General features: G+C 47.2%; 1 protein-coding gene across 8 annotated transcripts in view; it reads left to right on the plus strand.

Annotated features, from left to right (window-relative positions):
- The window catches only part of LOC147673145 (uncharacterized), a 265735-nt gene extending 260157 nt beyond the window's left edge, over positions 1 to 5578 (plus strand). For all 8 annotated transcript variants that reach the window (XR_015302602.1, XR_015302604.1, XR_015302601.1 and 5 more), the window contains one exon: positions 5376 to 5578. The gene's annotated coding sequence lies outside the window, so the exon portion shown is untranslated. The remainder of the gene's footprint in view (positions 1 to 5375) is intronic.
- Positions 5579 to 19802: the final 14224 nt, after the last annotated feature.

Raw genomic sequence — 19802 nt, forward strand, 5'->3', positions numbered from 1 at the left:
TACTCTCTCCCCTTTCTGTCCTCCCCTCCAGCCATGCCACCTCGTAACACCGCATGTCGGGGATTATTTGGCTGTTCTCCGTCAGGAAGTCTTGCCCCTCCGAGCCAAGGGGACCATTGAGTCCGTTCCCGATCAGGAAGTAGGGAGTGGTTGTTGTTCTCACTACTTTCTGATCCACAAGAAGTAAAAGGGGGGTTTGCGACCCATCTTAGACCTCCGGGACGTCAATCGCTTCCTCCGGAAGGAGAAGTTCAAGATACTGACTCTGGCTCAGGTCCTGACTGCCCTGGACACTGGAGACTGGATGGTAGCATTGGACTTGCAGGACGCTTATTTTTGCATCCCTGTCCTGCTGGCCCACCGGCGCCACCTGCGGTTCATGGTAGGCCAGGAGCATTTTCAGTTTGCTGTGCTCCCCTTCAGCCTTACCAGCGCCCCTCGGGTGTTCACGAAGGTGATGGCGGTGGTCGCAGCTAATCTGCGCAGGTCAGGGGTGTCAGTCTTCCCCTACCTCGACGACTGGTTGTTGAAGGCGGGCTCGCCCTAGTCAGTCGTCTCCCACCTCCAGACTACAGCCGACCTCCTGCATTTGCTGGGGTTCTCCATCAATGTGCCGAAGTCGCACCTGAGTCCTTCTCATAAGCTCCCTTTCTTCTGAGCGGTTCTGGATTAGACCCTGTTTCGGGTTTATCCTACCGAGCAGCGAGTCCGGTATTTTCAGTCCATGATTCCGCTCTTTCAGCCTTTATCCCGGGTTTCAGTCACGATGACCCTCCGGCTTCTGGGCCTGATGGCATCCTGCTGGTGACGAGTGCCAGATGGCATATGCAGGCTCTGCAGTGGGACCTGAAGTTCCAGTGGGCACAGCATCAGGGCAACCTGTCCGATCACGTCCGGATTTCGGAGGGCGCTGCACGACAGTTGCAGTGGTGGCCCACGAACCGCGATTGGGTCAGTGGCAGATCCCTCTCCCATCCCCAACCGGAGCACACAGTAGTGACGGATGTGTCCCTCCTGGGATGGGGAGGCCACATTGGAGAGGCGGAGATCAGATGCGTCTGGTCTCCGGCGGAGTCCCGGCTCCATATCATCCTTCTGCAGCTGCGGGCGATCCGCTTGCATGAAAGCATTCCCTCTGTCCAGGGAAGTGTAGTGCAGGTGTTCACAGACAACACCACCACCATATGGTATCGCAACAAACAGGGCAGGGTGGGGTCCTGGACCCTATGTCAGGAGGCTCTGCGCCTCTGGACATGGCTGGAACATCAAGGCATTACCTTGGTGGTTCAACAACTGGCACGTTCTCTGAATGCCAGGGCGGACGAACTCAGCCGCCGGTGCATGGTGGATCACGAATGGCGCCTGAACTCTGACGTGGCGCAAGGTCTCTTTCTGCAGTAGGGAAAGCCCTTAGTTAGATCTATTCTCCACTGAAGAGAACGCGCAATGTCATCAGTTCTGCACGTTGGAATTTCCAAGGCGGCGCTCGCTAGGCGACGCTTTTCGTCGCAAGTGGAGTTGCGGTCTGTTGTACGCCTATACCACTTCTGCCCAGAGTGCTGAAGAAGATTCGGCTCAACCGGGCCCAAGTCATTCTTGTGGCTCCAGATTGGGCACGAAGATACTGGTATCCCAAGCTACTCAGCAGGGCGATCGATCCCCCAATCCGACTGTCTCTTCAGGAGGATCTTCTGTCGCAGCAGCAGGAAATGGTCCTCCACCCGAACCTGTCCAGCCTCCACCTCCATGCGTGGAGATTGAGCGGCGACAGTAGACAGCTTTCGATCTTCCTCCCGCAGTCTGTGATGTGATGTGATTTTGGCAGCCAGGCGTTCCTCCACTAAAATGGTATATGCCTGTAGGTGGAAAATGTGTGGCATGGTGGACAGCGAAGGCTGTGGATCCCCTTTCTGTCCCTCTTTCAGAAGTCCTTCTGTTCCTTCTTTCCTTGGCCCAGCAGGGCTCTGCTCTGGGCACTGTCAAAGGTTATCTTTCTGCCTTCTCCGCCTATATACGGCTTCCTGATCAGCCTTCACTTTTTAAGTCCCCAGTTGTTAACCGTTTCCTGAAAGGCATTACACACATGTTCCCTCCGGTTCTGTTTATAATGCCCCAGTGGGACTTAAATCTTGTGTTGACTTAATTGATGTGTGCTCCCTTTGAGCCGCTTCACAACTAGAATTGTCCACCCAAAGATCGGACCCACCTATAGAAATAGAGGCTTCCCCTCAAAACAACTTGAATCACTTTCCTCTGCTGCACCTTGACATTCTTGAGCCCTTAATAAACCAAATAAAATCTGGTTCCCCATGTGACCCTGCTCCCCCTGGCACGCTGATCCTAGCCAATGAAATCATTCTTCCCACACTTATGGACTTGTTGAACTCATACATAGTAAGTGGGATAGTGCCTCCGGCTTGGAAGCATGCCATGGTTCGAGCTTTGCTGAAAAAACCCGCTCTTGATCCGACGAACTTTAATAACTATCGCCCGATATCACTTCTTCCCTGGGCAACCAAGATCCTAGAGAAACACATTAACATCGTTTTAACTCGGTTTCTCGAGCGTAACCACCTGCTTGATGTTTCCCAGACAGGCTTCCGCCCCAAACATGGGACGGAGACTGCTTTGCTGGTTGTGACAGAAGAGACAAGGCGGATCCTGGATCAGGGAGGGTCAGTGGCAGTGATCCTCCTTGACCTGAGCGCTGCCTTTGACACGGTAAACCATAAAATTCTCTTAATCCGTCTCCTTGACCTGGGAATATCGGGTGAAGCCCTGCCTGGCTCAGATCCTTCTTAAGTGATCGAACTTTCCAGGTCTTTGAAGGTAAATCGGTCTCTTCCAGCAAGCCACTGGGATGTGGGATGCCGCAGGGCTCTTCATTGAGCCCTACGCTCTTTAATGCATACATGAGACCGCTGGCTGGGATTGTTCGCCCACATGGTATTAACATCATTACCTATGCGGACGACACCCAGCTAGTGGTCTCCCTTGTGTAAGGGAGCAGCCCACAACCACAGTCCAATCTAACAACATGCCTGGAACAGGTTAAGAGCTGGATGACGAAGTCCTGTTTGAAGCTCAATGATGATAAAACGGAGCTTATGCTCTTAGGCCTCTCAGCCCCTTCTTCCTTGGAGCTGTTATGGCCTTGAGCATGGGCACAGCCCCCACCCCCAGAGAAAACATCAAAAGCCTGGGCGTGTGGCTGGACATATCATTGACCTTCGACATGCAGGCAACTAAAGTGTCAGCAACCTGCTTTGGCCTCTTGAGGATGATTGCAAAAATTCTCCCACTTCTCCCACTCCTTCCCTTTGAGGCCAGGCAGACAGTTATACAGGCCTAATCCAATCTTGCCTTGACTTCAGCAATGCTCTGTACCTGGGGGTGCCGGAGTACACTCTACAAAAACTGCAGCGCATTCAAAACTGCTGCCCGCACATTGCTTGGAACTCCCGTAGAACCCCAATAAAACCTGGCTTAAGAGTGTTGCACTGGCTCCCCATCAGGGAGAGAGTCAAGTTTAAATCGATGTGCATCGCCCATCAAGCCTACTGGAAATCCGGCCCAGAAATCAGCCACTCTGGATCACCATGCCAACCTAATAAAGCTCTCCGCTCCTCACATGCTTTTTTGGCTCAAGTTCCTAGGATTCATAGAGCGAGGGCTGGAGATTGTTCTTTTGCTTATAATGCCCCCAAACTTTGGAATGCTCTTTCCCTCCATCTTAGAGCTAACTCTAATCTGCTGAGCTTTCGCAAACAACTCAACTTTTATTTTTAATTAATTAGATCTTCCCCTGTTCTTTTCTTCTGAAGGTACTGTGTTAGTCTTAGCGCCTGGACGCCTCAGGGCAGCTGTTAACATTAATAAAACAGTTTTTCATTTCATTTCATTTCACAACTGTCCTTTACGTACGTCTTCTCACCTTAAAGACTGCTTTCCTGGTTGCTATCACCTCTGCCAGAAGAGTGAGTGAGCGAGCTCCAAACGCTTTCTTCCAAACCTCCTTTCCTTTCTGTTCATCCGGACAAGGTGGTTCTCAGGACCCGTCCTTCTTTTCTGACAAAGGTTGTCTCGCCCTTCCACATTGGGCAAACCAGCATTTTGCCTACCTTCTTTCTACCTCCGCATCCTACAAAAGAGGAAGAGAGGCTCCACTGTCTGGACCCAAAACATGCCCTCTCGTTCTATCTGAAGCGCACACAGCAGTTCCGGTGGATGACCAGCTCTTTATTGGCGACGTGGGCGCCAAAAAAGGTCGGGCCGTGCACAAACGGACCATCTGGTCATTCTGTGCATCAAGGCCTGTTACTCGTTGGCTAAGAAGGAGCCTCCTGTGGGGCTGCGTGCCCATTCCACCAGGACAATGGCAGCCCCTCCTGCCTTCGGGCGCGACGTTCCCTTGCAGGACATTTGTCAGGCAGCTACGTGGGCCTCGCTGCACATGTTTACCAAGCATTACTGCCTTGACAGTAAAGTCCGGAGGGACCGCTTCTTTGGCCGTTCTGTGCTCCGTGACTTTCTGGTGTAATCTTGTTCCCAAACCCACCACCAGGGTTGGTATTGCTGGGGTATCTATTCTAAGGTAAGGAATCGATCACGAACATGTCTCTTTCAGATGCACAAGTTACTACTTGTGTAACAATATAACTGTAAGAGACATTAGTTAGTGATAGATTCTTTACCGCCCCACCCATCCTCCCTGTTCTGCGAACTGATTACTAGGGTTAAGGTCATCCCTTTTAGGGACCTAGTTTTATGCACCAATGGTCAGTATCTTGCATGGCTCTGCATTACTGGCGCGGTAAGTCGGGTACAGAACTGACGTCAGCGCGCATGGGTGGCGCCTAAGTACTCTCCGTGACATCATCTCGGCGCTTACGACGCCAGTGACGGACGCGAGCCGCAGGACGCCACCCACTGACGCACAGGGGTACTGCTAAGCAAAACTTTCCGGATCCAGTCCGATGCATGGGGATATTCTAAGGTAAGGAATCTATCACTAACTAATGTCTCTTACAGATATATTGTTACACAAGTAGTAACTTGTGCTTTAATTGTCAAGGAATTTTTCAAGTTTCAACCTGAAGGAACATTTCCTCTGTTGTGTATACTTTGAGGGAAAATCTGGTGTTGTATAGTGGAAAGTATAGACCTGGAGCCAGTTCACAACTGTGATCAGAAAGTCGAGGTCCTGAAACAGAATAAGGTCTTAAGTTTCTACTCCATGTTTTGGTAGTTAACCAACACTTGATGAGTTTGTCATCATCTCATTTAAAGCAGGTCACAAGGTAAATTGAAACAGAATATGAAATATGTCAACGTTATTTCTTAAACATTGCTCATTTTTTATGGTTTTGTTGCAGATATCCCCCATGAAGACTACTGTTGGTGAAAAATATGAAGGTTCTTTTCATCCCTGTTTAAGAGTTTGGTTCAGACACATTTTGGCTTACGCAACTTGCTTTGTAACTTTGTGTTGTTAGTTACATGTCACCATTGATTCTTGTGAAAGATACCAGTTCTGATGTATGGCAATGCAGTTTTAATAAAACGGAAAAGTTAAAAACTTGCATGTGCAAATCCATTACTTTACTCACTGTTGACAAAATCAAGACACTTATTCCCACATGACATTTTTGCCAGATGAATTACGATATATGTGAGCTTCTTTTAGTGCATATGTTGCAATTATGTATTGTACATTAAGCTTCAAACCCTTGTGTTTTTGTTATAGTAAAAAAAAAATCCTGGTAAATAATGTGACACGAGGATTTTGGTGCTGGAAGCATCAAAATCTGTGTTATGTTTACATTTTCAGGCATTAATATTTATTGGATGCTACCACAGCTGTTAAACTCCTATCACTGTAGTTTCATATTCACCGGGTGCGATTTAAAAAACACAAAAAAATACACCCTTTTTGTAAGAAATGGGGGTTACCCAAATCTCAACCGGGGTAGCATGGCATCAAGCGGGCAGGCCAAACTTCGAGGACATGTGAAGCATTCATGCAGTATCCACAGACGACACACCAGGCACACTACAAAAGAGACGCAACTCCACCTTTGGTTGGAAAAGAAGAAGTTTAGTGATATCTCCAACCTGTAAGGTAAAAAGGAAAAATACACTGGTAATCACAACAAGGCGCCAACTGGCGCCAGAGCCCAGTACATCATGGGGAATTATCTACATGGGACAAAAGGGTTGAGTCCATAGTCCGTAGCTGAAAGGAAAAAGGATGGTTAATTAAACACTAGACCTGGGGCCAATCTGGCGGGGCCAACTCAGGCTCTCATCCTCGGGGGTAGGCTGTAATTGCAAAATCCATCATTATGCATAAATACACCTCATGCGTTATAACGCCAATCCCCCACCCCTGTAAGGGAATAACAACAGGTTATCACAGTATACAGCTTACAGGAACACCTGGAATAAATCAGTTCAACAGCTCATAAACCTGGGGCATAAACAGGGGCCTGAGAACTCGTCAGGCCAGCTTAGTGGCACCCTTGCAGTAAAAGGGAACACCCAGATTTACTCCACCCTCCACCTACGGGTATAAAACAACAGGTAGGAAGGCACCTGGCATTCAATAATATCTGAGGTATACACCCTAGGCATCAAAGGTAACCTGGGAACATGGCTTTTCAGCCCCCAACCAGCAACATAAACTTTAGGCAGTGCGTTGGCAACAACTCTTCCTGGGTCACCTTAGAGGAGACAATATCCCCTGGGGCATAGAACCTTAGGCCTACAAACCTCAACATAGGGTAAACCCTCCTCGGGGCATAAACGTATAGATTGAATGTTAAGCCTATCCTCTAGGGGCCGGAGCACCTGTACATGAGCTTCACGACCTGTCTGGGACCCTATGCACCACAGGTAACAGGCAACCATTAGGCATCATTGTAATTTCACTCTTCAGGTGACTGTCCACTCCAGGGTCCACCTATACGGCCCGAACTGGAAGCACCTACAACCTTGTGCCCTATCACGAGGTGTCTTAAGTGTACAAGTCATGGGTGGGGGCAAGCACCGACCCTGTGCCCCGCTGCCCTCTCCACCCTCTTTATATGCCCCACTCACCGGCTGCTCCCGGGGATGTCCTTTGGGCTGCGGGCTCTCCTCCCGCTGCTGGCCCCTTTCTCAAGGCGGCCGGTCAGGCCAGGTGATGGGAGGGGCAGGCACCGACTCGTACCTCGACGCCCCCTCCCACTCGCTCCGATATGGGTGGGCACAGCTTATTTCGTCACCCGGGATCTCCCAGAAGGGCTGCAAGGCTCACTCCCTACCGGGACGTCAGGCCGCTCACTCCCGCAGCGTCAGCAGCAGCCACTACCCGCGCAGGGCTCTCCGCTCCTCATGAGAGCCCTGCCGACCCCCAGCACTCCTCTGGCTCTCAGGGCTTCTTTCGCAGGCCTGCGGGGACTTCTTCGGTGGACTCTGGGAGGGGCAGGTACCAATCCTGTACCTCGATGCCCCCTCCCTCTCTCTCTCTTCAGCGGCGGCCTCTGCGGGCACCGACCGGCGGGGTGCGCTCCCGCTCCGGTCTCTTGCTATCGGGGTTCCCCCTCGACCATGGGGGCCCCGCACCGGCGCTTCACCCGGGTCCCCCCCTTCCTCACAGGGACCCGGGGCTTGGGAACGGCTCCTCTCCTCTGGCTGCCCGGCCGGCAGCCAATCCCTGCGCGGCCTTTCTGGCTCACAGTCGCGCAGGCCAATCAGTGCGGTCAGGCCCCCGTCACGTGATGCAGGAGACAGCGGCCTCAGGGCCTAGCGCGGCCCTCTCTCCACTTCGGCGGCCCCCTCCTGACACCGGGGGTCGCTGCAACGATGCGCCACCCAGCGGGGGAAGGTCTCCTCGCAGCGCCGGGCTGCAGCGGTGAAATCGGCGGTACAAGGGGTAGGCTCCCTTTTTAATTAATTATTTTTATTAGCCAAAGCGCGCCTCCACAACGGCGCTATTCACAAGCTGCCACAGTCTCCACAGTAAACAGCGCTATTCACAGCGCACCGCTCCTCCCTCGCTGCTCACACAGCTCTCAGGGCCACAAACACTAGGGGGCCTCAACAGTCCCAGGGCCCAGCGCTTTCACAGAGGACAGCAATGAGGGGTAGGCTCCCTTCTGGTCAGTTTCTCCTCACGTAGAGCGCGCGCCACAACGAGGGGTAAGCTCCCTCAGCGCTGTTCAGTCAACAACTTCCTCAGGCCACACAGCACGCACAGCGCTATCACTGGCAGGGGGCGCTTTGCGATTTTCTAGCGCTCAGGGCTTCTCAACTTCCAGGGTCTTGAGACACAAAGGGCACAGTTCCTCCAGCAGGGCGCAATCCTCCCAGCCCACTGCCTCCAGAGGGGCCACAACTTCCTGGGGGCACCGACCTCCTCAAACAGCGTCTGACAGGCGCACCTCATGGAGGGGAGGGGCGAACAGTTCCACAGCCAGCCCCAGGGGCACACTCCTCACCTCCTGGGGGGTTCAAGCCCACAGCATTCCTCCTCTTCTGGGCACCTCCTTCTCTCAGCGCTGGCGTAGTTCAAGGTCCCCACAGTGTCTGGGACCTGGGTAGGGGCCCTCCCTTATCAGGGGCCCATGGGGACAGCAGAGGGGGGAGTTTATAGGGGTGCAGGGCCCAGCTCACAGGCCATGTGGCGGTAGCACCTCACAGCAGGTCCCCTCTCTTCTTTGTCCCCGCGCTGACTGACTCTCTGGTGGCACTTCTCCCCATTTATACCCTCCTCCCTCACAGAGCCAGCACCTTCCGGAATGTTGGCAAATCTGGCCTAAACTGGTTCTAGGGGAGGGGGTGAGCCAGGCTTTCCCTCCAAAAGCTAGGGGTGGCTGGGTAATATTAACTAGACCGCCCACCTAACGCAGTCAGGTGGCACTACCCAGGGCCATGGCATCCATTTTAAAATCACAGTACATTTTAGTCGGGTACATTTTTAAAATGGGGATTGTTTTCTGCACACCATTTAATAACATTTAATTTTACAATAGGGCAACTCTTACAACACATGGTCCATACATATTTAATACCATGGGGGAGACATTCAAAATAGGGGGGCAAAAAGCGAAAAATTTTGGGGAAAAAGGCCAAGTCCAACACTTTTCCAACCCAACTGTAATCACGGCCATTGTATTTAAGACATTGTCAAATAAGGAGTTATGTAACACAAAGAGTTTCTCAGGATCATTTGCAAATATTGGCAACGACAAAAAGGTAGCTGGAAATGTATCGTTTCTTGTGAACGGAATGAAGTTTGTGAGATAAGAAACTAATCAAGCTTTGTTAAGCAATGCTAAGGCAATTCATTCTGTACGTTTAGACTGGTTAACTTTGGGTGGGCAAATAGCCCACATTCTCCAGCAGGCAACTAGACAGACCTCAAATATTTTACAAATTCTGTCCTTCCCTTATTGATTATGAAAGAAATGTTTTGTTTCATGAAACTTAAAAGCCCATTGAACAAGCACTGTTAAAGCCAATCGGTCTCGCCATTGCTGGCCATTCAGCTTTGGAACAGTTTTTTTCTGCCGGTGCTATTCAGCATGGGCAAAACAAATGGGTATTAAAGATGCCGAACACCATCAGTAAAATAAAAGTTAAAAAAGTTCTGTGAAGCATGCATGTGTCTAATCACACTCAGCCCCACTCTCACCATGCATTGGCTCGCATGTGCCATGCCTCTCCGCAAATTTTCTTTTCTGTTTTTATTTATTTTTCCAAGATGGCAGACGCTGATCTTAGAACGATAAATAAAACTATATAAGGTACACCAATGTTTTTTTGTGTTGTTTGTTTACAAAATAGTGCCCAGGCTGTAATTTACAGCTGCTGAGCCTTCCTGAAAGGAAAAAAACAAGAAGCAGGTGGGGGAGGGATTGTTGGAGGGAATGGCGGCAGCAGCAGGTGCTGGAGCAATGAAGGACCTTAGGGGGGGGGGGGGAGAAAAAGAGAAGGAAAAAACTAAAATGAAGCCAAACAAATCAAGTAGAAAAGTGAGCAACTCAAAAGGGGCATGAAGGGAAGTGGAGAGCAACACAGAGAGTGCAGAACATGGAATATCGAGATAAGTAACAGACCAGTTGAAAGGAAGTAGCAACACCCATGTAGGTGATAAGAATTTCAGTGGTGAAAGCAGCACACAAGGGTGAAAGTAAGAAAGCGCATGCACTTTGTAGTAGCCCACTCGTAGTCGGAGATGTGTTCAGGAGAGATTTATTGTAGATAAACTACACAGCAGACAGGAGAGCGTAGTGCAGACACATCCAGTCCCAACAGCTCTCAGTACAGTTTGAAGCCACAGAACCCAGCAACAGTGCAGCCGGATTGGTGTCAGTACAACGCGTTGTATTACAACGCATTCCGTTACAACGCAGATTTTACAACGCGGGATCCATTACAACGGATGTCATTACAATGCATGGCATTACATCGCAGATGCTATTACAACGCATGGCATTACATCGTAAGTATAGGTAAGTATACCTTTTTTTAAAAATGTTATTTAGTTTATTGTAATTAATTTTTTTTAAATAATTTAATTAAAAGACATTTAAAAATTGTCATTCATTTAATTTAATAAAATAATACCTATTTAATAAATGTAATTTTATTAAAAATTTTAATTAATTTAATTTAAAAAAGTAGTTAGTTTAATGTACATATTTTTTTAAATGAAATTAAATTAAATTAATATTATTAATTTATTTAATTAAAAAATTTAATTAATGTAAAATAATTAATTTAATTTATTAAATATATTTTAATTAATTTTAAAATGGTAAATATAATTTAATTATCCCTAAACCCAAACCCTGCCCTAAAACCTAAAAACAACCCTGTACCCCAAAACCCAAACCCTGCCCTAAAACCTAAAAACACCCCTGCACCCCAAAACCCAAACCCAAACCCTAAAACCTAAAAACACCCCTGTACCCCAAAACCCAAACCCTGCCCTAAAACCTAAAAACACCCCTGTACCCCAAAACCCAAACCCTGCCCTAAAACCTAAAAACACCCCTGTACCCCAAAACCCAAACCCTGCCCTAAAACCTAAAAACACCCCTGTACCCCAAAACCCAAACCCTACCCTAAAACCTAAACACACCCCTGTACCCCAAAACCCAAACCCTGCCCTCAAACCTAAAAACACCCCTGTACCCCAAAACCCAAACCCTGCTCTAAAACCTAAAAACACCCCTGTACCCCAAAACCCAAACCCTACCCTAAAACCTAAAAACACCCCTGTACCCCAAAACCCAAACCCTGCCCTAAAACCTAAAAGCACCCCTGTACCCCAAAACCCAAACCCTGCCCTAAAACCTAAAAAGACCCCTGTACCCCAAAACCCAAACCCTACCCTAAAACCTAAAAACACCCCTGTACCCCAAAACCCAAACCCTGCCCTAAAACCTAAAAACACCCCTGTACCCCAAAACACAAACCCTGCCCTAAAACCTAAAAACACCCCTGTACCCCAAAACCCAAACCCTGCCCTAAAACCTAAAAACACCCCTGTACCCCAAAACCCAAACCCTGCCCTAAAACCTAAAAACACCCCTGCACCCCAAAACCCAAACCCTGCCCTAAAACCTAAAAACACCCCTGTACCCCAAAACCCAAACCCTACCCTAAAACCTAAAAACACCCCTGTACCCCAAAACCCAAACCCTGCCCTAAAACCTAAAAACACCCCTGTACCCCAAAACCCAAACCCTACCCTAAAACCTAAAAACACCCCTGTACCCCAAAACCCAAACCCTGCCCTAAAACCTAAAAACACCCCTGTACCCCAAAACCCAAAACCCTGCCCTAAAACCTAAAAACACCCCTGTACCCCAAAACCCAAACCCTGCCCTAAAACCTAAAAAGACCCCTGTACCCCAAAACCCAAACCCTACCCTAAAACCTAAAAACACCCCTGTACCCCAAAACCCAAACCCTACCCTAAAACCTAAAAACACCCCTGTACCCCAAAACACAAACCCTGCCCTAAAACCTAAAAACACCCCTGTACCCCAAAACCCAAACCCTGCCCTAAAACCTAAAACCACCCCTGTACCCCAAAACCCAAACCCTGCCCTAAAACCACCCCTGCACCCCAAAACCCAAACCCTGCCCTAAAACCTAAAAACACCCCTGTACCCCAAAACCCAAACCCTACCCTAAAACCTAAAAACACCCCTGTACCCCAAAACCCAAACCCTGCCCTAAAACCTAAAAACACCCCTGTACCCCAAAACCCAAACCCTACCCTAAAACCTAAAAACACCCCTGTACCCCAAAACCCAAACCCTGCCCTAAAACCTAAAAACACCCCTGTAACCCAAACCCTGCCCTAAAACCTAAAAACACCCCTGTACCCCAAAACCCAAACCCTGCCCTAAAACCTAAAAACACCCCTGTACCCCAAAACCCAAAACCCTGCCCTAAAACCTAAAAACACCCCTGTACCCCAAAACCCAAACCCTGCCCTAAAACCACCCCTGTACCCCAAAACCCAAACCCAGCCCAAAAACCTAAAAATACCCAAACACCCCAAAACCCAAACCCTGCCCTAAAACCTAAAAACACCCCTGTACCCCAAAACCCAAACCCAGCCCAAAAACCTAAAAATACCCAAACACCCCAAAACATATACATCAGTACCCCAAAACATATACTCCTATACTCATACTTATTTTAAAAATTACTTAAATTAATATATTTAATGTATAATATTTAAAAACGAAATAAATATTTTTTTTATAATTATTAATAATTAAATCAATTATAAAATATTTAATAAAAAAAAAAATTAAATACTTACCAATACTTACGATGTAATGGTATGCGTTGTAATAGCATCTGCTATGTAATGCCATGCGTTGTAATGGCATGCATTGTAATGGTATTTGCGATGTAATAGCTGCGTTGTAACAGCATTACGTTGTAATAGTTGCGTTGTAAGAGTAACGCACCCTGCAGCCAGGCAACCTATCAACATTCCATAAGGTGAAACCCTAGCTGGATCATGAAATAGAACACTGAAGCAATGAAATCATGAGAATACAACACACTTGTACATAGTGCTGAAAGAAACAGGAAAGAATAGTTCTCTGAAGGTGAGTAGTTGAAGAATACCATCACAAGGAGGGTAAAAAGCCATGCTCCAGGGGAGGAGCAAACATGAATCTTGAATAAAAGGTAACGAAATAAAAGTGACTAGAAAGCCAACCTTTGGTAACAGTGGCTGGCTGTAATGCCACTGGACTACTTTTTTTTGTGCGGTCCACATGAGGGCTTTTGGTAAATAAGACCTAAAAAGGCCTTTGTTTTGACAATTGTTTCCTGAGGTCAGTTTGCCTTCCCAAACCAGTATTTTTTTCTGACCCGACCGAGAAGGACCTCTTATACACAGATTGTGCTTTTGTTATTCCTGCAACTGCAGAGTCTTAGTTCGGATCTCAATGAGAGAAGATCATGTCTGACACAGCATAGGAGGGAAGATATTGGCAAAGGGGGCGCCAAGAGGAAGAGGAACATTCTGCAGAACATGCAGGGTATCATCAAGCCTGCCATCACTTGCCTGGTACATTGTGGAGTAGTGCGGCACACATCTATCCTCATCTACGAGGAGATCCATGTACTCAAAGTTATTTTTTTGAGAATGTGATCCGAGACGTCATCACAGACACAAAGCAGCCAAAAGAAAGACTATCTCAACCTTATCCACCAGAATGGGCTAGAATACTTTACTCTGTTTTCAAATATTTTGAATCTTGAGCTATATTATCTTCCTGGAGAGGATCTTTAATACTTCCAATATATAAGGACGGAAATTGTGAATTATAGCAAAAAGTATTTTCCCTTTGCTGTGCTTAACATCGCTGGGAAAGGGCTTGCGAGCAACCCTAGGGATGGATAAATTAATTTCCTGTGAACAAATTGAGTTTTGCCTAGGCGGTTCAACGATTGATCATATACTGTTATGTTATTTTGATTTGTATAGCTCAATAATCATCAAACCAATTCTATGTTTATACTATCTATATGTAGCATTTATCATTCTCTCTCCGGCCTTCGATCGGGTCTTTCAAGCAAAACTATAATCCAGATTGTCTCTCCCCTAGTTGTGTCTTTTCAACAAATCATAGACTACTTAGTACACCTCCAAAGATGTAACTTAGCCTACACGTCTATTAGACTGCATCTTGCAGCCATAGTAGCATAGCTACAAAATAGGCGGCATCTATCTCTTTTCAGAGTATCTGCTATAAAAGCCTTTATGGAAGGCCTTAAAAGAATAATTCCTCCCAGAGTACCACCTTCACCAGTGTGGAATTTAAACATTGTTCTCACGCGGCTAATGGGACCTCCCTTCGAACCTTTACATAAATGGGAACTACAATTCTTAACATGGAAGGTTGCGTTCCTAGTAGCTATTACTTCTCTACGGAGAGTTAGTGAACTACAAGCACTAACTATTCAAGAACCTTTCCTACAAATGCATCATAAAAAGGTTGTTCTGCGTACTAATCCTAAATCCCTTCCTGAAGTCATTTCTCCCTTCCACCTCAATCAATCAGCGGAACTGCCTGTTTTCTTCTCTCAGCCACAAACAGTCGCAGAAAGATCTCTTCATACCTTAGATGTAAAAAGAGCATTACCATACTACAATGAGAGAACACAACCCTTTCGTAAGACCAAACAACTTTTTGTGTCTTTCTCACCACCACACAAAGGCAACCCTATATCAAAATCTGGGATTGCCAGATGGATTGTCAAATGTATACAAATTTGCTACCACATAGCTAAACTTACATTATCTGTACCTCCTAAAGCCCACTCTACAAGAAAGATAGGGGCTTCAATGGCATTTTTAGGGAACATTCCCTTAGATGACATGTGCAAAGCAGCTACATGGTCTACACCGCACACATTCACAAAACACTATTCTGTAGATGTGCAAACTAAACAACAAGCTACTGTAGGCCAGGCTGTTCTCAAAACACTATTTCAAACTACTGCAACAGATACTGGTGGTCGCCGCTCAGAGGGGGTACTGCTGTATAATCTATGCAACAGTGTGTAATCGGCAACTCATATGCCTCAAACGGAAAATGCTACTTACCAGTTGCATCTGTTCTTGGCATGTAGAGCTGCAGAGTTACACAAGCCCACGGCCTCCCCGGCTACCTTTATCTGTTCCAGTATTATCTTAATTAGATACAGATTACATGGACATCCTTCCTTTTCTTGCAAAGCTCCATCATTTCCCTAATGGCGAAAAACAATCTGAGGATGGAGCCGATGCCCATTGTGCAATGTGTTCCAAAGGAGGAGTCACCTATCTTGTGACTTCCAAAGACCTTTTTAGGTTAAAAACCAGGGCAAACATCCGGGCCCAACATTAGATGGCGATCTATGCAACAGTGTGTAACTCTGCAGCTCTACATGCCAAGAACAGATGCATACTGGTAAGTAGCATTTTCCTTATCCAACTCACTCAGGTATTTGGGTCATGGTACTTTTGGCCTCTCCAATAAGTTCTCGGGAAAGATATATGTTTACAATGGATTGAAAACTGATTTTCTTCGCTGCTCAGCATTTTACATATATGTAGCCAACATCTCACAACATCTGGAATGCATAGACTTCCCTCCCTCAACATTGAGGGGACGAAAGATCAATCTACTAATGAATACAGGTGACCTTGTCTTATTTGATGTTACCCCAGTGGGTCTTCTGAACATATTAAATAGCTTTCAGAAATACATAGGAAACTCGTTTCTGTAGTGAAGTGGGTTTCTGTTGCAGAAGCCCCCCCCCCCAACCCACACTTTTTGCCTGATACCTGATGCACTTTTCCTTGTTGTACCTTGGGTCCCTGCCAATCAGGTACCCAGGGCCTGTGTTCCTTCCCTAAAAACTACACAAAAGCCTAAATCCAATTGGCATCCCTGGCCACGGGTCAGCCCCTGGTAAATGGTACCCTAGGTACCCAGGGCACTGTGACCAGAGTAGACCCCTAAGGGCTGGGGCACTTATTGTGCCACCCTTAGGGGCCCTGTACCCTGACACCCATAAGCTGCCTTGGCCTGCTGAGTGTCTTGGCACAGAACTCAACAGAGTCGGCATGGCACACATCCCTGTGTGCCATGCCCACAAACACACTGCCCTGGCATACATCAGTCACCCCTCTAGCTAGTTGCCCTATGCCAGTAGTGAGGCCACAGGTGCATGAGCCCTGTGCCCCTACAGTACCCAGGGCCATTCCTGGGCACTGTAAGTGCAGTGATGCCATTAAGCGTATATGGTGCTGCAAGGTTGTCATTTCGAACCCCACAGCACCATAATGGCTACACTGAAGACTGAGAACTTTGGTATCCAACTTCTCAGCACATTAAACCCACACTCATGCCAGTGTGGGATTTAATGTAAAAAGCACTACAGAGGGCATCTTAGAGATGCCCCTGAAACCCAACCAACTACCAGAGTCCTGACTGAGACGCTGCCTAGGTTGCCACACAGCAGACATGTTGTTGGACCCCTGGGTAGAGAGCCATGCGCTCTCCTGGGCCAGCAACAATGCACATCCTGGGACGAGGTGCTAGGTCTCCTCCCCGAGGATGGGCAGGGGGAGCTTCAAAGGCATGCTACCTTTGTGAGCTTCTCCAGGCCTCTTGCTGTACTCAGCAACTGGCCCCCATCGGTTCTGACCCCAACTCTGGTGGGAAGACAGGCGGGAAAAGGAAGGGAAGGGGGTGTGCCAGGGTCTGCCAACCCCACCCCTCAGGTGGGGGAGGCGAGGTAAAGCACAACCCCGGGCTTCCGCCATCTTGAGGATAGGGAGCCCCGCCCAATCAGAGATGGGCTCCTGCCCCCCTCATACCGTAGAGGAGCAGGATAGAGGGTGTACTCACCCCAGTACAGGGACTCATTGGTCCCTGCTCCTACCCTACCTATAACGCCCCTAAATTCAGTGTTTGGGGGCACCCTGAACCTTCCTTCAGGAGATGCAGATTCCAAGACAAGAAAGAAGAACAAGAAACAAGAAGGACTGCCGTGCAGCTGCTAAATAGAGGAAGACACCAACTGATTTGGCTCCAGCCCTACATGCCTATCGACCCTCGAACCTGCTCCTGCTAAACCCTGGCGTCTCCAGTGGTCAGCAGCCTCAAAAACCCTGGAGGACCCGACTGCTTTGTGACTCTGACTACCTGAGTCTCCCACGAGCAGTGGTACTGCTCAAAGCAAGTAACAAGCCCTGGAATCAGCACGGAACTGTGAACCCTGCACACTCTGCACCCGCCAAGCCTGGCCTGTGCTGGAGTGAATAAACACCACGAGGACGTCCCCTCGACGATTGTGACCCCAAGTCCAGTGCACAAGGACCCTCCTCGACAACCCTGACGACGCCTGCAGCCTCAGAACCAGGGACCCCTCTTACCGCGACCAGCTGAGGGTAAGATTTCCCGACGCCAAAAGACACCCCAGCACCCCACGGCCTCCTGTGCCTAACTCCTGGGTGTCCACCCCTCCTCCAGCTTCCCAACTTACCTCTCAAAGTGGTGGTCGTACCTGAAGAGTCTTCGTCCCCGAGCCTGCAGCCTTTGTTCAATTTCCAGCTTTCCCATTGAATAACATTGAGCGCCCAACGGCTCAAAAGCACCCTGCACCCAGCTGCCCGAGTGCCCCTGGGAGTGCAACCTCTATCCTATCTCATTCCCCACTTGCCCTGAGTAAGTGACCAGGATCCCAGCTCCCACAGCCGCATGGCCTGCTAGCCAGTAGCCACCAACCAAGGGCCCCCTACCTTCCATAGTATAACATTTGGCCTAATTCGCTCTGCACCCGGCTGCCCCTGTGCCGCTGAGGGTGCAACAACTGTACTTACCTGACCCTGGGAGACCCCTGAGTCAATGCCCATAATCTTAACTCTGCCAGTCGAGTACTTTGACAACAGCCGATAACTCACTTTTCTTCCATGGGGTAACATTGACAGGTTTCACTTGGAAATTCTTCTATGTGTGGAGTTTTGAAACTTAAAAATATTTGTCTAAAACCAGCCGAAATACGAAAACGAAAATACTCACCTGTTATCAGGAGAGTTCCCAGTGCTGGATCTTGGTGCCCAGCACTGACCCTGAAAAGTAATTACAATCATACCAACTATAAAACTGTAATTACTTACCTGTTTTAGATAGATGTCCCAGTGCTGAACCTAGGAGTCCAGCACTAGATTACAAAAGTAACGAGAACATACTTTACCTGCAATTGGAATTTCCTTCCATAGGATAACATTGTCTGGTATTTGCTGAAAAAGTTTCTAAGTGTCGATTTTGCAAACTTACAAATATTCGTTAAAAATTGCGTGTGTAACAAAAACACAATCTTTCGACTGTTTACAGGTGGTGCACAAGTGCTGGATCTACTTAACCTCACTTACCTGCTAAGTGAATTTCTTCTATAGGAAATCATTGACTGTTTTTCTGTGAAATTTCTTCTGTCCACTTTTAAAATACCGACATATTGCTTAAAAATCACCTCTGTGACTTAATTGATTTTGCTCAACTGTTTACAGTACATATCTCAGGACTGAATCTAGGATCCAGTCCTGCAGTTAGAAAAGTATTCCTAGAAGTAATCTATTGCCTTCTTTTAGAAATTCCCATTGAGCTCAATGTGTTATTGTGTTTGAAATTGTGTTACCTATGGCAACAACTGTAACTATCCTATTCCAAAGTCTATTGCCTATTCAAAGTATTTATCTAAAAGCAACTCAATCTGAGAAAATATATTTTATACCTATTGTTGATTCTAAAATAAAACAAGTATATATTTTTTATACAAACCATTGGCCTAGAGTTCAGTTCTTGAGTGTGTGAAACCGTTTGTTGACTGAGTGTGTACAACAAATGCTTTACACTGTCCTCTCATACTGCCTTACTGCTCGACCAAGCTACCACTTTAAAGGAAGGTTATATCTAACTTTAGCCTCTGCCAAACCTCTGGGGTCTGTGGGCTCTGTGCACACTGTACCTATACAGAGCCACTTTCTCACAGTGTCTCTCATAGTAAACATTATGAAAACTAAGATCATGATTTTTAGCGTCAAATGTGTTCCAATTTTATTTAATTGGTCAGTCAACAATCAAGTAATGGAAGTCGAAGCACAATACATATCTCTAGGGTTTTAATTTGAAGCAGTTGTTCTGCAAAGGAATTTGCCAACATCCAGGCAAGTAAAGCTACAAGTGTTGGCTTGGCAGTGGCCTGGTTGTTATTTAGCTCCTTGAGCAGACAAAAATTGATGCACATTTAAAATGCACTTTTAAAACTTTTATAGCACAAAAAATTCTATTTTTTACTGCATGGTTTTGAATTCTGTAAACTGACCAATTATGATATCCTATACCAGATTTTAAGTATGGTTTGGAAACACTATCTGAGGATAAAGAGATGTTCGATGGAATCACTAAGTTTGGAATTAGATCTGGTTATGCTGTTATCCGGGATATGGTCAAACTATCTGGCTGTGGCTTTATATACAAACATGCGATTTGGGGCCATATGTACAATAAGTATAAATTGACATTTCCCAGTTGAGATTCTTACTGAATCGCAATTAGGAAATTGCTGTTCCTAATGTAAGAAAAGTTAAATTTATTAAATAGGTATTCCTAAGCTGTTGACTTACCTCCTGAACATTAATGAGGTAGGTCGGAATTTGCAACCCATTAGGAATTGCAGCCGTCACAGGGATGGGTCAGCAGTCAACCATGTCTGTGATTGCTTGT

This window comes from Lissotriton vulgaris, chromosome 12 (genome assembly GCF_964263255.1).
Source record: "Lissotriton vulgaris chromosome 12, aLisVul1.2, whole genome shotgun sequence".
Lineage (NCBI taxonomy): Eukaryota > Metazoa > Chordata > Amphibia > Caudata > Salamandridae > Lissotriton > Lissotriton vulgaris.